At 36.7% G+C, this 17,170-nt stretch overlaps 1 protein-coding gene across 1 annotated transcript in view; it reads left to right on the top strand.

The window, feature by feature from the left end:
- LOC108734264 (synaptotagmin-7) overlaps positions 1-17,170 on the top strand; it is a 663,520-nt gene that overhangs the window by 10,086 nt on the left and 636,264 nt on the right. The window lies entirely within an intron of this gene.

Below are 17,170 nucleotides of genomic sequence, written 5' to 3'. Positions count from 1 at the left end.
TACAGTCCACTGCTACATCATCGTAAGGGCTTACAACGGAAAACGTGTCGTGAATCAGGCGCTTATGCTATAAAAGTGACAACTTAACAGGGGCGTGCGGTTTTCAATAGGAGATGGTCCTGCATTCACCGCTTGTAGGAATTGCTAACAATGTCATTATTACAGATAACCTCAAATTAATGAGGAAAAATTGTTGCCGCTGTCACTCCCTTGTCGGGAATCGAATTAGGGTCCCTGGCTTCACACACCATTGCTCTAAATTCAAAAATCAATTCACCTTAAACCATACAAAAATTCTTCTAAAATGCTATTGTTTCAGTTTAATTTTAATATATTTTTTTGTTGTAGAGATAGATTTGCTTATCATTATTCAACCTAGTTTATTGTATTTCTGTTTATTCTGTAGACCAAGCGACATGGCCCAGAGGTTTATACCATTGTTTAGCATTTGGGAGGACTCCGATTCAGTTCCAGGTCCGCCTGCCTTGGTCCAATATTTTATGTTGTTATGCCGGTTATATTCCACAGATAATTTTCAATTCTCTTCTGTCTTCATTTCGTCCGTCTCATCTTTCTCACCACCACCACCACCCACCCAATCCCACGATTCCTGAAAGAGGGTTGAAGAAGGCCTTCCGCCCTACTGTTCGGCGTATTCCGGAGGGACTGCCCGCCCACCGGCATTAGTGGCTAGTGGAAATGAAGCACCCAAAAGTTTTTATTCTGTTGACGGGTTTATTGGCTTCTGGAAGTTTAAAACTGATTTTGTTTAAATATTTGTTGGGTTGACTCAATTCTTTTTTAGTTAAAAACGTCTTCACTATTGAGTCCACTATAATTCATGAAGCATACACAGATTCGAAACTGCCAATCTAACAATGCTGCATGAAGGGTTTACATGTAGAGATAGTTCAGAATCTCATAAACTTTGGCCTTGAATTGTATAATAGTGAATTTCCGCTCGTTCATTGATTTATACCACACATAATCATTAACCACATTGTTAACAGCCGAGTCAGCGTTTTCTTAATGTTATAAATATAAACCTACTACATTCCTATATATTTATTAGTATTTAATTGTTAATTTAATCGAGTTGAAATCGCTAGTGGTTTGTCAATTACGTATGTGGTGTAATCCTAATCGTTATGCCTCAATATACCAATCAATCGGGAAGCGGAAAAATCTAAGCTTGCTTTAATATGCCAGTCTCCATCCTGAAAGCATGAATATTTATGCTAATACTAGCCGCTAACGCTTTTTCAAAGGCTAATATTCTTAATTTTACTATGAATATTGATACCAGCATTAATTTCAGTAGCACGAGCTTCTATGTTTTATAATAAAGAATAAATAACGTAACACAGGAAAGAAGAAAGACAAATATGGTCAATTTTGGCATACAGCACAGTCAGTTGTTTTGAGGATTTTGTTGTTTGCTGGTTGTTATCAAATTAGGAAGTAATTTATTTTCGTTTAATAACAGTATAGAAATGAGCTTCGAAAATACGGAAAAGGGAGAAAAGATGTTTCGTTCCGAGAGCACCCTTGGACTTATAAATAAGGCTGCTGACGTGCTCTCTGCCTTTTTTATCGTGGAAGAGTGGAAATTTTCGAAAGAAGGAAGGAAATTAGTGCTCTTATAGACTAATTGTGATGATTTCCCGCCGCCTACGTGAGATGCTGACTGAGGTGTGACCATCTAGCGGATAACGCCAAAGCTAGGGGTCTGTGGGACAAGACAGGCGGGTCGCCATAGAATTTTCTTAAGTATTTTTCACCAAGAAGTGCATCGTTGATAAAGGATCGCCTACTGACCATGTACGCTATCATATGTAAAAATTATGATGGTCATAGTTCCATTACCTTAGTTAAAGAAACATTTTCAATGTGAGCATTGACGTGAATGGTGGCTAATTATGATGTTTAAGCGCCCTTCGAACTCAAAAATTCTGGACTAATTGAGATGCAACCTGCACCAATATGTCGGCTCACATCTTAGAAAAAAGTACGTTCCTGCAAATAATGATTCGAATATGCCACAAGTCATAGCAATTGTTGGTAGAAGTTTTCACAGATTGCGAGGAACTTCTTGAAGAAATTGGGGTTATCTGTAAGATACTAATTTTTTTGTGCAAATGAAAACTATTCAGAACGGATGAAGCAAATAATTATCACAAAAATCGCTAGCAGTTCGTAGCAAATGTTCAGATTTTACACTGGTGATTACGTACGAATCGTATGCCCCCTCCTAATTGCTTTCCAACCTTCCAAGTTGTAAAACATTGAAGGTGAAATTATTCCAGGAAAGATAACAATTCTTGGACTTTATTAATTGTTTATTAATTGCGATAACGATTCTGTAGAACAAAATTCCGATCAAGGATAGGTAAACCTTCGAAGGTCTACCCTACATAGATCGAAACAGCAAAGGGGCCAGAGGGAGAGACTAGTACCTACTACAGAAGTCCAAACTTGTGTTAAATTTCAAGATTCATGCGTTGTGGTTTTCTCACAAGTAGGAGCAAGTTGTAGGACCTCACAAACGTTAGGAAATTGTTCCTTTAGAAACTCACACATTGATCAATGCAGTAATACTACTCTGCACTGACCTATGACACTGACAAATTGCAAATGACTTCGACTAACATACATACATATACAAGTCTACAACGTTAAGAAAACAAAAAATTACATTGGGCAATCACACTTATTCTAATCTGTGAAATCCTACAAATGGCGCGGTAAACGCCATCTGTAGTACAATGATACATTTAGTGAAATTCAATATGCTCAACAAGGTTCATTTAAATAGATGGATATCTACTTACTGAACTGAATCCACGGTGTAGCTCAGCACTATGTGATAGGCACGTTACCAAAATCGAACAAAGAAATTCGAAGTGATCAGTATTTTCTGTCGAAACCGCCAGACGCGGATCGAGATTTCGATCTTGCTGGATCTCATCAGGGCGACGCAGACAGTGTCGACAGAACACAGACCAACTCTACCTGCTGCCTTAACAAAGCGCGTTTGATGAAAACCTACAAATGACGCGGTAAACGCTATCTGTAGTGCAGTTCAGCAATTAGATATGCATCTACAGGCCTGACGCTGGAAGCTGGCGGAAATTTTAAAATGGCGTGGATGCGCGGTGGCAAAAGTAGGCAGTTTTAAGTATAAAGATTGCAGCCCTCATTCTTCACTATTCCTATCAGGGGCGTAGATTAAATATTTAAAAATAAGGATCAGTGAGCAAGTAATAGACAGACAAACAGAAGAACTAATTGTTGATGTTGATGAGAGTAAATGTGAAAACTAACTATAAAACAAAAGCCATAGGTTAATTTTTTCTTTTTGATAAGTCATGTTTTTACATTATTTTCTAGTACGCTACTGTCCTATCTGTATTAATACTATAATTTACGCCTACTGAAAGCTTATTTGTGTATCGGTTCCAAGTGACTTACCCAAATAGGTCATAAATGGGCAAGTACCTGCGCGACCGCTCGCCAGCTTCCTTCGTCAGGCCTTTATTTAAATGGACCCTGTTGAACATATTGAATTCCACTGAATGTAGCATTGTACTACAGATGGCGTTTACCGCGCCATTTGTAGAATTTCATAAAACGCGCTGTATTAAGGCAGCAGGTAAGTTGATCTGTGGTCTGTCGAAACCGTTTGAGACGCGCTGATGAAATACAACAACCACTTTCAATTTCTTTGTTTAATCTAATCTAACAAATAACAAGTAATGCATGATTACATAAAATACGAAATAAAGTATAACACGAATGTTACTAATTAACAGCTGATCGAATGCAGCGTTGTTATGTCGTATATACCTGCGTGATCCTGCATTTAGGTGCATTTACTTAATTTTCTTGTGCCCTATTACTTCCTGGAAAGTTGCCACTTATTTTAGAAACACTATGTATAGATATTTTCTCATTTTCCTGATCTTTCCACATTCGAAAGCATCGACTGTGAAAAAAGGAGGCTATCAATTTCTCCACGAAGGAAAGAGCCGACCACATTAAAACTATCGCTTAAAGGCACCACTTAATGTACCTAATCCACAGCAAGGTCGATGAGATATTTACTTCGCCCTCAGGGGAGCAGTATAACGCAGGCGATGCGACAGCTGCGAAAGTTAGTCACCGAAATGATCGAGTTAGCCGACAGTAAGGGAATTTGGTCGAGTTTTCGCGAATATGCGTCAGTTGTGCAACAAATTTAGGCCAATTAACTGCAGTTGCATGCCGGACGTACTGACGGTTAACATATGCGGGAATTATTCATTTATACGGGGCCTGTGGTAAAGGATTAGAGGTAATTAAAAAAGTAAAATTGTTTTATACATCACTTGCTGGTAGCAAAAAAATTTATATGGCCTCTAACTGAACCTCAAATTACAATGTAACTAATAAATAATAAACTCGCATACGTATTCAAGGTAACAGACCAATCACGCTAAGGGGGCCATCCATAAATTACGTCACATGAATTTCATGATTTATTGGCCCCTCCCCCGTCTTTGTCACATTTGGTCACATTTGTGAGACTCCCCCCCTGGTGTGGCGTCACATATTTTGCAATTTTTACATCTATAAATTATTGAATTAAAACAACAATTCCGAAATTAGTTATTTAATAAAATTAACATTTCAAGAAATTAACAAAAAAAAAACGATTACTTATATTAATTAAAGAAAACTTAATCATCTTGAGCCCTTGGACTTTGAAGCCACCCCTTTAAATTGTTTATAACTGGCATAGCAGCCACTTCGTGATCGTTTAGGTTGTTAATGTCGGCAACATTCATTGTGTCAACATCTGTTTCATCCAACCATACAGCATCATCATCATTGTGGGAACACTCGGTATAGCAATAAACAATTCAAATGTGTAATAATTAAAGTTCATCTTTTCTGCCGACTTAGTAAAATCGCGGTACAGTGCGACTAACTAGGTCATAGACATTTACACACACAGATGTAAATCGCTGAAACATCTATTGCAATTAAACCAATGTAAATAATTTTTGTATAAATAGCTTGTAAATAATTGAATAAATCAGTCTAACACCAGGCTCACTTTTATTTGGATGCTGCAATAGTGTCAACCCTTAGATGCTGCTATAGTGTCAATCATCAGATGCTGCAATAGTGTCATATCTAATCATTGATGCAGAAATGTGTCCAACGCTATTATAAAATCGGTTCTTCTCAGAACCACAACTAACTACGACTACACAGTGGAGTGGCTACATCATCATCATTTAAACAGAGAATTTTTCTAGCACGTCTACCAGTAATTCTTGAGGGGCGAATCTTCGCGATGGGCAAAACTTCTTGTTGACTCTTATGTGATTGTTTGTGTTGATTAAGTTGTAATTTAAAAACACAAAATACTGGAACTAAAAAAACGACGTCGTTTAATCCGCGAAAGTCAATTGTCTAATGCAATAGAACGTAACGCTAGTAGAGCGAGTGACCGACAAAACAATTTGAATCTTAAGTTTATTCAAATAGAGTTGCAAATGTTTTTAAGTTTTTTGTTTATATTGTAAAGTTCGTGAGACACGTAACACGTAGATTTTCAAAATTTTCAAATGTGACGTCACGAAATTTAGGACCCCCTCCCATCCCCTTGTCACACAATGTCACACTTCGTCGACCCCCTCCCTCCCCCTTAACGTGTTACGTAATTTATGGATGGCCCCTAATTGAGGCAATTGCGTTGCAATAAACCTTTATTTTACAAAAAGAAACAGTCAAGCTAATTCTTGTACCGAGCGAGATGGTGTAGCAGTCGAGATCTCTGGATCTCATTTTAAGCACTGGAGGACAACAAATTTGGTCCGTATCAACTGTTATTCCAGAAAAATCAACCACCTATTGTTACGATTTCTAGAAAAAAACTCAAGCCTACCATCGGGCTATACACTAGTGTGTACGTATGTTGAAGTCACTCAGACAGGCGAATCATTCATCCGTTAAAATTCCAGGACAACATCAATTAAATGTCACTGGTTTTTGATTAAGTACGAAATGGTCAGCCAAAATAGGAACGTCAGTCTATAATTTAGAGTATGTGTGCGATCGGGCACAGGTGTGCGTGAACGGCTTATCGATTCGCCGACTAGCCGCGAGCACCTTTCTTCAGGTGCGTCGTATTTGTAAATGTGTGTGTCGTACCTGCCTTCTGGGAAAGCAGTTAAACAGTCCAAAGAAAACCGGATGTTTCCAGAAGGTTCCCGAAAGTAAACAAAAGAGTATTTAAAAGAAGAGACGATCGCCGAGAGAGGAAGAAATAAATTTACCGTTGCAGAAGTGAATCCAGAAATAAATTGACAGTGATATCAGTGGAATAAATAGCGCAGTGAATAGTGATATATCAACAGTAGTGCAAATAAATAGAATAATTCATAACTCAAGTTTAGTAATAATTTAATAGTTTTTTTTAAGTTCTTTAACAATTAGTGTAAATAAATAGTTTTTTGTCGTTATCAGTCTTAGAAGTTAATTTTGTTAAACTCACGAACATTACAATATATATTTGCCACATGTAAGTGAAAAAATTTATCATCACAGGGTCGTCGGCCCTAAGACTGGTTGGACACTTTTTCCTATCCTGAGCTAAACTTCGCATTTTTTTCGAACAGTAATCTAATCTAGGTCTACCTCTACGCCTCTTAACTCCTGTTGCTGTCTCTAATATGTCTCTGACTATACCTTCCTACCAACCTACCTCGCGTATTTCTTATTTACTTCAATAAATTCCTCTGTTCACCTAATATTTCTAATACCACTTCATTTCTAACCTTCTCTATCCACGATATCCTCATTCGCCTGTAACGCCACTTTTCTAACCTTCGTTTCTACCGCGCAAACAAATTGCCTCATTTTTCAAAGTGATTAAGTTTTGAAATTGCTTTAACTGGATGTGTAAAGACTCTCCTGAGGTTTATGAAAATGAAATCTGTTATTTAGATGGTTGGTTATTTTAAGTCAATACGGTGGACAACTAGGTCTTCATCTACAGCCAACTATTTACGATATAATATTTGCGAAATAACAAAACATTTAGTGAAAGGATTACAACAATAAATAAATCAATGAAAAAGGGTATAGATAACAACCCACCTGTATGGCAGCCAAAGAATAAGTTCTTGACAATAAAGAGGTTTAACATAAACATTTCTTGTTGATACCGTTTTCACAATAAAATTATTAAATACTTGAAGACTTTCACCAATTATATAAAATGGTCCATTGTGTGTTTGTATTGCCTTACTAAAGTACTTCTTATAGCAAAGTTGTAATACAAAAGGAACACAAGAACATCTATGTATTAACGTCTACTTCTGAAATCTGATTTTTTCCATAATAATCTCGGACTGATTTGACGATTGTACCACCTAGTAGGTGCAAATTGAATTTGTGTGGAAGGGTAGATATAAGTAAAATACGTAAATGAACTTTTTGTTAGTTGAGAAAACATATTTAATATAATTAAGCCTAAGCAAAGTTTTGGAAAGTGATTAGATATAGGTACGGAGTACGGGATGTATATGAATAACGCACTGTAGGGACCCATTAATTATTGCATATCAGAGATTTACGGTTTTGGGGTTGTGGCCCACATTCTACAGTTAACCTTTATACGTATAATTTATGTAACGAAAACCGAATTTAATATACAAACCCTCTTCTTATACATTCTATCTTTGTCAGCTTTAGAATGCGGAAGCACAACCTACTGTGTGGATTTACAGGTTAATGGAGAATGTAAATATTATAGGCTATTGAATATCTTTAAAGTAAAAGGGCAGAAGACTACGTTAGTTTGACACCTAAAAATGATAGAATCACAAGGTGCTACTAAATTGACGGGTGCGTTTTTGAAAGACTACCAAAATTACCTCCTTTTTAGTTTTCTCAAAATAAATCGAAAGGAAATCAAGATTTGAGACTTTTACTACAACAATAGATACTTTTTCTGTAAAAAATTAAATTTGTCATTCTAAATCTTTTTAAATTCCTTTTTACTACTAAAAGTAATGGAAAAAATTACGCTGTCGTCTTTTTAAAAATTCGTCCACACTGTTTTTGCAGCATCGTAGGTATACAGTGTGTAACAGAAATAAGTGCGGAGCTTCCAGAAGATGATAGGGTACTATTAAACAAAAAAATTAAGTAAATGTTTGTATGCAAGTCCGCCGTTTCTGAGAAAAACGTAATTGAAAGAAGAGGTAAATTCGATTCCGGCCCTGGTAAAGAAATACGACCCGCAACGCTGCACTCAATAAGCTGGGAATTACCAGCACATATGTATTATTTTATTATTAGATTAGATTAATAGTTACTCCGGGTGCTTATGTTAACAGCCAACCTCTAGTAGCTGTTTATTTTTAAACGTTTATACTTTGTATGATGCAATCGATGTGCAGATCAATAAACTAATTAAGAAATACAACATCAATCATTAGAGTAGGTCAATTTGTCACTGCAGAACAGTTCTTGTTACAATAATGTGACATTATGCTTATTTACGAGTTTGAACCGTATCATCGCTGTAGGGGCGAAATCCTTAATTTCAAAGAAGACAATCCCCAAAACAGTACACGTGAAACAGCACTCTCATGTGACAGTGTGACAAATGTTAAAGGAACAGTTGCTGCATCCTTATCATTTGTATCGAGTACAAGTCTTGCTTTCATACGGTGTTGTTTACAGGCAAATTTACTTTACGCGAGACAAAATTTTATATTTCGCAATAATCACAATCTTTGTGATGCAAATTCGCATGTCGTAGGTACATCCTTCGTGACTTCGACAACCATTTCCGCTAAATGTGTGGTGAAAAATCTTTGGAGACTAATTTGACTTATTTAGTAAGTTTACTTACGATTACCCGTAAAAAAGGCCTTCAAAAACTTTAAAAAAACGAAAAGTTTTCTTTTCTTTTCTCTCCACGGCCAACGGTGACAGACATCGTCATTAAAAGTGACAGTTTTAAGCTACCTTGGACCGAAGCAATGTTTATAGGTGGTACAAAATGTTCTCAGAGAGCCGAGAAGATGAGAACGTCAAAGAGCGTGCCGGACGCCCGAGCACCTCAACAACAGACGGAAACATTGATGAAGTAAAAAAAATAGTACTGGCCAATCCTCGAATCTCCATCAGATAAGTTGCTGAGGATCTATACGTATAGATTGGCTCCTACTATTCGATTTTTACCAATAATTTAATAATTTGGATATTAAAAGGGTCGCAGCGAAATTCGTACCAAAATATCTCAATTTCGACTAAAAACAGTATCGTATTAACATTGCTAAGGAGGCGTTGGACTGTCCACGAAGACCTAAATTTGCTTCAGAGGGTCATAAGAGGGTGACGAATCATGGGTTTATGGTTATGACGTGGAAACCAAAGCTCAATCATCCCAATGGAAGCTGCCGCTCGAGCGAAAACCGAAAAAAGCACCCTAAGTTAGCTCGAATGTGAAGGTTTTTCTTACAGTTTTCTTCGATTGCAGGGGCATGGTGGCTCATGAGTTCTTACTACAGGGTAGAACAGTCAATAAGGAATATTACCTGCAAGTTATGCGCAATTTACGCGAACAATACGCTAGAAACGCCCGGATTTGTCGAAGAACAAGGATTGACTTTTGCACCATGATAACGCCCCTGCTCACACATCGTTAAAGCAACACACTAATAATGCCGCAGCCAACGTATTCCCCAGATCTGGCCCCCTGGAACCTTTTGTTGTTTCCGAAACTGAAGAGGCCCATGAATGAACGACGGTACGCTACGATACGACGAGGACACAAAGTCGGCATCAAAGGAGGAGCGAATAAGATCACAGAAAATCGAACAAATTAATTCGAGGTGGTCTGTATTCTGTCGAAACTGCCAGACGCGGATCGCGATTTCGATCTTTTTGGATCTCATCAGCGCGTCGCAGGCAGCTCCGACAGAACACAGACCAACCTTTACCTGCTGTCTTAACAGCGCGTTTTAGAAAATACTACAAATGGCGTGGTGAGCGCTATCTGTAGTACGATGCTACATTTGAGGATTACATATTTTCCATTCGTTTCAACAAGTAGATATCCATATTTTTAAATGGACCTTGTTGGAACATATGTAATCCTCAAATGTAGCATCGTACTACAGATGGCGCTCACCACGCCATTTGTAGTATTTTCCATCACAGAAAACTTTACAGGACAATAATGCTTTGATTTCTTTAGATCACAAGGCTGCAGTGGCTGTGTATTTCCTTTGTTTACAGCAATGTGAACTACAAACGAGTCCTTCTTGTTGGTTGATTTAGTTAAAGCTACGGGTTGGATTTGGTTGTTTTACTTACATTTTCTGAAACCTGGAAAACTACATACTATGTGTTTTTTTTGGGAATTCATTAATCTGTTCAAGTCATCAACATTATTTCTACAGTGGTGTATTGTGTGGTTAATTTGAATACATAACATTTTTTAAAAAATTTTAAACTATAACGAAAGAACTGGAAAAACTTTCTTTTCAGCTCTTCCAATTCGGGTCGCCAAAAATTCTTTTGGGTAAAAAGTTGAAGCCAATTGGAGGGTTCCACTTTCCGGAACTCCAGCCGAAAAAAGTACAAGGGCAATAAAGAATGACAAAAAAAAACAATAAACATGATTTTTCATATTTTTTCAGCGTTGTTTTGTATTAATCTTAGGTTTGAATAAATACATAAATAATTAAATGAAATTCCAAATTATTCAAAACGTAAAATATCTTTCTCATCATATTTATTAATCTCAACCAAGTCGTTATTATTTTTCGTTCGCGAGATACTTACAATCCTTTATGTAAGATGCAAACGTTCGTTGAATCTTATACAATGCTCAATGGAATCACGTACTTCCTTTGACTTGAAATAGTGTTCACACAAATCCCCTTACATTTTTAAGCGAACGAATGGCGACGTAAGTTCATTTACCTGCAAAGCTGAAAGGAACCGATGTCTTATCAGTTGCTACCTTTATTTGTTAACTGTAATAGCATGGGCGACGATAAAAGTTGGACTAATATCTAAATCTTGAAATATCGGTAACTAATATCACTGATTCACAATCTTCATGATATAACTATTATTACAGATTGACAATTCCATCCTGCCTTTAACTGTTTCTTACTATGTAGATGTCAATATTCCTATTTCATTTGAAAATGTAAGCATGCTATATAACCCTCTGCTCACCTCTGCTCATGTATGTTCCCCCTTAAAGTTGCACTGCCTCCAATAATACCAAAAACAAAAATACGCTTGGGTGTTTCATTTTCACCAGTAACTAATGCTGATGGGCGATCGTGGGGATAGGTGGGTGGTGTCTGGGGTGTCTGGGGTGAGTACGAGGAGATCGACGAAATGAAGACAGAAGAGATTGAAAGATTCATCATCATCATAAGATCGTCAGTCATAAGAATAGTAGGACACGCACCTCTCTGATCCTCGCATTTCCTTAAAACTAGAACATCCCATATCTTTAACTGTCAGTGAACAGTAATTTAATTTAGGCCTACCTCTACCCCTCTTAACTCCTGTTTCTGCTTCCAATATGTCTCTAAATAGTCCTTCAGGTTTTTGACCTCCTCATTTGAGGTGAAGGTTTTACCGTCTAAAAAATTTTGGAGTGACCGGAACAAATAATAATCCGATGGTGCCAGGTCTGGAGAATATGGTGGGTGTAGCATTGTATCCCATTCAAGCTGTAAAAGCTTTTGGCGAGTGACCAAACTTGTGTGAGGTCTCGCGTTGTCTTGGTGAAACACTACACCTTTCCTGTTGATTAGTTCTGACCTTTTCTGTTGAAGTGCATCATTCAGTTTGTCCAGCTGATGACAGTAGACTTCCGAATTAATCGTTGTGTTATCCGGTAAAAGCTAAAAAAAAACGATTCCTTTAAAATCCCACCAAACAGACAGCATCACCTTTTTTTGGTGAATATCGGCTTTGGAAATGGTTTGAGCCGGTTCATCTTTTTTGCTCCATGACCTCTTGCGTTTGACGTTGTTGTATACAACCCATTTTTCGTCCCCAGTGATGATGCGCTTCAAAAACGGATCATTTTCGTGACGTTTGAGAAGCGAATCGCAGACGTCAATGCGGCGACACAGATTTCTCTCTGTGAGAACATGGGGAACCCATACATCGAGCTTCGAGGATAATCCCAGGCCTTTCAAGTGGTCATAAACTGTTGAATTTGATAAATTTAACCTCAATCCGATCTCACGTGTTGTTATTCGCCGGTTCACATCAACTAATGCCTTTATCGCGTCTTTATCAGCTTCAACCGGCCTTCCCGAACGTGGTGCATCTTCGACATCAAAATTGCCGGATCGAAATTTAGCGAACCAGTTCTGGCACTGGCGTACTGTCAACACACCTTCTCCATACACATCAGTCAATTTCTTTCTGGCTTGAACAGCATTTTTACCCTTTCTGTAGTAAAACAGTAAGATATGTCGAAAATGCTGCTTATCGCTCTCCATATTTAAAAGGGCACCAACCAAAAACTACTGCGTAGAATTAATTGGAATTTTTCACACACAAGCCTTGCTATATGAGCTCTCAAAGCATATAAAAATTATACGGCTTAAATGTGAAGTTGGGTGCAAAAGAATACAATTAAATCCTCTGTTGGGAAAAAACGAAAGGACTTTCCGCACAACCCTATATAATCAGTTATTTTTGGAGCCGGTGAGGGACAGCTTAATCCTGCCTTTGCAACAATTTTTTCTCTAGTGTTTACTTTCGCATTCATATATGTGAATTGATTAATCAAGTTAGATACCTACTGGCACCAAAAATAACTAATTATAAATTGTAAATATAAATATTTAGGTATCAATTTTGTCGATTGTTCTATAATGCACTTTGCTTTGAAGTAATTAAAATAGTATTTTTTACTTTTTAGTTTAAGTAACTTTAACAAACAAAAAAATATATCAAAATCAATTCATAATAGACAGTCGAATTAAGTACCTCCTCTTTTTTTGAAGTCGGTTTCGAAATTGGGATTAGTGGGATCCACTATTAAACTTTTTGTTTAGTTTATTGTATTAGATACTTAACAAATAAACAATACAATCTTACGAAAAGTTAGGATAAGACACCATGTTAATTATTCAGATCCTATTTTGATGTGAAACTTCTGTATAAACGGGCTATTACGATTTTTCTGTCACGAAAAAGTAAGGGGTAGACGGTATATCACGTGGCGAGAGGCAGCTGCGGTGGAGGGAGGGAAAGGCTAGCGGCGGCAGAGAGAGGGTAACGGCTGTATTAGATGGATATAATGGGCAGCCGCGCGGAGAGCGAGGGGTTTGCTAGAGTCCCAGCGGCGTGTGCTGTGTTCAGCTGTTGTTTTCTTACCTCTGCTCTCCACGTGGCTGGGTATCATTGCCTCTATTTGCAGTTTGTGTAAAAACCAAATCATAATTTGCAGTAAACCTATGAAAACGAAATGTGTGCTGGGACACATAGTAGAAGTGAAACTTCAACGGACAAGTGGAAAACGAATCGCAACAAAATTTTTACTTGATGTTTTACGGGCAGGTTTTCAAATTGGACAAGTACATTAACAATCTCATTTCGTTTTTTAATAAGATACATTAATTATCCTGTTGTTCTCCTACAGATATATTAACTAACTTTTAGTGTGTAAACATTGCGTGACCTATAGTAGATAGGTAAAAGTTATTTGTATAAGAAAGGCAGAGGTCAATTGGTATTTACGACAAAAGCAACATGCTTTAAATGTAATTGCGTGCACACTGTCACCGTGATATGAAAAAATACATCAGTTTATACGGACGTCTCTACAAGGGTGGCCTTCGCTTGTCCTCCATTTCGACCTTTCTTCAAACGGAATGCCATTCTGATAATAATAATTTCAAAAAAAAAAGCGAACCGAGAACACGATAGGGTAGACGACGTATCTATTCAAAACAGTAAAATATTTTCAAATCCTCTAATACGAACAGGAATTCCGTTATCGCGAGTAGGTAAGCGTTTCGGCGGAATACCATGCATATAAATCAGTCAGCGAATTTTTGTAGGAAAAATAGATTTACTGAGGCATAAATAAATATAAGACGAATAGTTATTGATATGGTAATGTGTATTTCCTCATGGATAAGATACCAGTAGTCAAGAGTAGATATTTTCATCTGCTCAATAAAACGGTAATTGGAAAAAAATTCTCCGGGGAAAAAGCCCCCGATAAAAAAATCCCCTGGGAAACAAAGCTCCCCAAAGAGAATTCCCCTCGAAAAAAATTAATACCCTTGATTTAGTTTAGTATAAGGTAAATGATAAATTTTATTAGGAATGCTTTGTTTTTTTAACTGTATGTTGATAGAATACACGATTTAATATACTACTATACATGTAAATAAAGAAACACTTAATTGTGTAATTATTGTAGAAAATTATTTAGTTTTCTAACAATGTATATTTAATATTCATAAATATTGCCTCTGACAATGAAATAAACGTATAGAATGTTCGTAATGCAATTTAATATAAATAAGAATAGATCGAGTATATAATTAGCTACAACATTATCATCTGTTATATTAAATTGCAATATTAGTAGAAAACAAACTTTTGTTTGATAAGTATTGATATTCTTCGAGGTAATTAATAAATACTTCGTGGGAAGTCAACCCCCGACATAATATTATCGATACGCATATTTGCAAAAATAAAACACATCAAGTAGGTAATTAATTAGAACTCATGCTGTCTATTTAACGATATCATTATCAAGAATGACAATAACTTGAAATGTTGAATTTTTGAAACATATGATAACGTTGAGAATAAATTTTTGGTGATTTTTTTCCAAAGTGGCATTTTTTCCGAGAGAATTTTTTTTCCGGGGCTTTTTCCCAGGGACTACTTTTCCTAGATCTAAATAAAACACAGCATTTGTGCGATACACAGAATCTTTTGAATTGTTTTAGGATCACGAAATTCACACAGTATATTCTACCTTCCTTCAAATATAAGTGAATGCCAAAAAGTTTTTGAAGTAACATTTGTTTATTTGTGGGGCCTCAGACAGCAAAATTGCTATTACTAACACTAATACACTTTACCAGATATTTGTTTTTAAAACCAATCAACCAATAGCGAAGCAACAAATAGTGGATTAAAAGATATCAGAATTTTAACATATACAATGAAGAGTCACTTTGAATTTTTGAAGGGTTAATTATGCATAAGTGAATCAATTTCTTGAATTACTACTACATATAACCTCAAATTAATGACAAAAAAACATGTGCAACTCACTACACTTCTTTGGCGATCTCTATATCTTTATAACGAATAAGCAATGATTGGTGAAAGAAAGAGAGAATACCAGAATTTTCAGGATTTATGTTTTCCAACATATTTTATCTTTAGGACACCTAAGGAGTATTACTTTAATACGTTTTTATGTGTGCTTATGAAACCGTAAACTATCAATAACTACAAGGAATTAGAATTAATACATAATAATACTCACTCTTAAGTACATATTAATTGTTGTTAAATAAACATTTACTGTAATACACTTACCGTAATATAATTGCACATATAAAACCAAAAAATTAATTTAACACTATGGTATAGTGAATATAGGGGAGACTGGGGCTGGTCGTGACAGGGGTAGATAGTTACAGCGGCAACGGTGGCTATTTTGATGTAAGAAAGACACAAATGATTAGTCCACCACCGATTAGCATGTCTCGTGAGCTAGTGGCGCCAGCGCTTTTGTGAGAGGAACCCTTACATGTTGCCATCAAAACCGCAGGTTAGTAACATTTTCATTTTTTCCTAATATTGGTCTACAACCTCTTTTCCTTTAAAACAGATATGTGTGTGTTGTTATATTTGTGCCCTAATCCTTTCTTTTTGCAATGAATCGACGTTTATACAATTACACTTATTTGAGGTTTTACTACTTAACCTTGAAGGGTCAATTTTGGCGTTGGGGCTAAAAGTGACATTTTCTCGGGGCAGGTTGTTATTTGTTACTACCTGCCCCGTAGTGCTGCACAGGAACAGAGTAAGAAAAAGGAAATTACATCAAAAAAAGGAAAGGTAACTAAGAAAGAGAAGTCAACTGAGCCAAAAAAGATGAAGAGGGAAAAACACCTAAGGAAACAAGGAAGAAGGCTGTGAAAAGGAAGGTCTTACATGACTCTATGTCTAACGAAGGAAGTATAGATGATTATTTTTGCCTGATATATTGTGAACCGTTTGATCAGAGTCGAGCTGTTTGAATTGCGAAAGTGATTGTTCAGACTATAGTGATTGAACTGTTTTTTAGCTTGTTGCTGTTTTAATGAGGCAAAAGACTGCTATACAGACATTGTAGTTTGACGTTGTTGACATAATAATTGTAATAAACTGTCATTGTTCTTGATAAATAGTGTTATATTACTTTTGGTTTTTGTTGTAACATTTTGCCCCTTATAGTGTAACAACCAGTCCCTGGCACGGGGCTAAAAGTTACACGTCTCTTTTCCCAGAATTTATTTATTTATGTCACTTATAATAGTCCGGTATCTCAAATTGTTTTTAAATTAATAACCCAAATAGTTACTTAATCAAACAAACATACATTCCGGTAAAACAATCAAACAAACAAAAAATTGCGACACGTTATTAAAAAAATGTCACGACCAGCCCCAGTCTCCCCTACATTATACTATAATATATGATATGCCGGTGACTAACAGCTGACTAGGGCCGATATGCGCATGCGCGCTTTTCTATTCTCATAGCTTATCGCTTCGCTAGGCGAATCGTTGCAACATGTGACGTTTCATGACCTTGAGATTTTACTCTCATGGAGCCCAAAGAAGTTTCACTTCAAAAATGTTACTGTTGTCACTTTCTCGGTGGGAATCGAACCCGGCCCCCTGGTTTTACGCACCAGTAATTTGTTTCCTGTGTACTGGTGCGTACGGTTAGGGGCCCGGGTTCGATTCCCGGCGAAGGAGTGACAGCAGAAACAATTTTTACTCATTAATTTGAGGTTATCTGTGGTGAGTGAAATAAGTTCACTAATACTACGAATTAACGCTACAAAAATTCTCATTGATAATAATGATTA

The sequence above is a fragment of the Agrilus planipennis genome, unplaced genomic scaffold (genome assembly GCF_000699045.2).
Source record: "Agrilus planipennis isolate EAB-ADULT unplaced genomic scaffold, Apla_2.0 scaffold77, whole genome shotgun sequence".
Taxonomy (NCBI): Eukaryota; Metazoa; Arthropoda; class Insecta; order Coleoptera; family Buprestidae; genus Agrilus; species Agrilus planipennis.
Note: the sequence above shows the minus strand (reverse complement) of the source record. Positions and strands in the feature narration are given on the sequence as shown.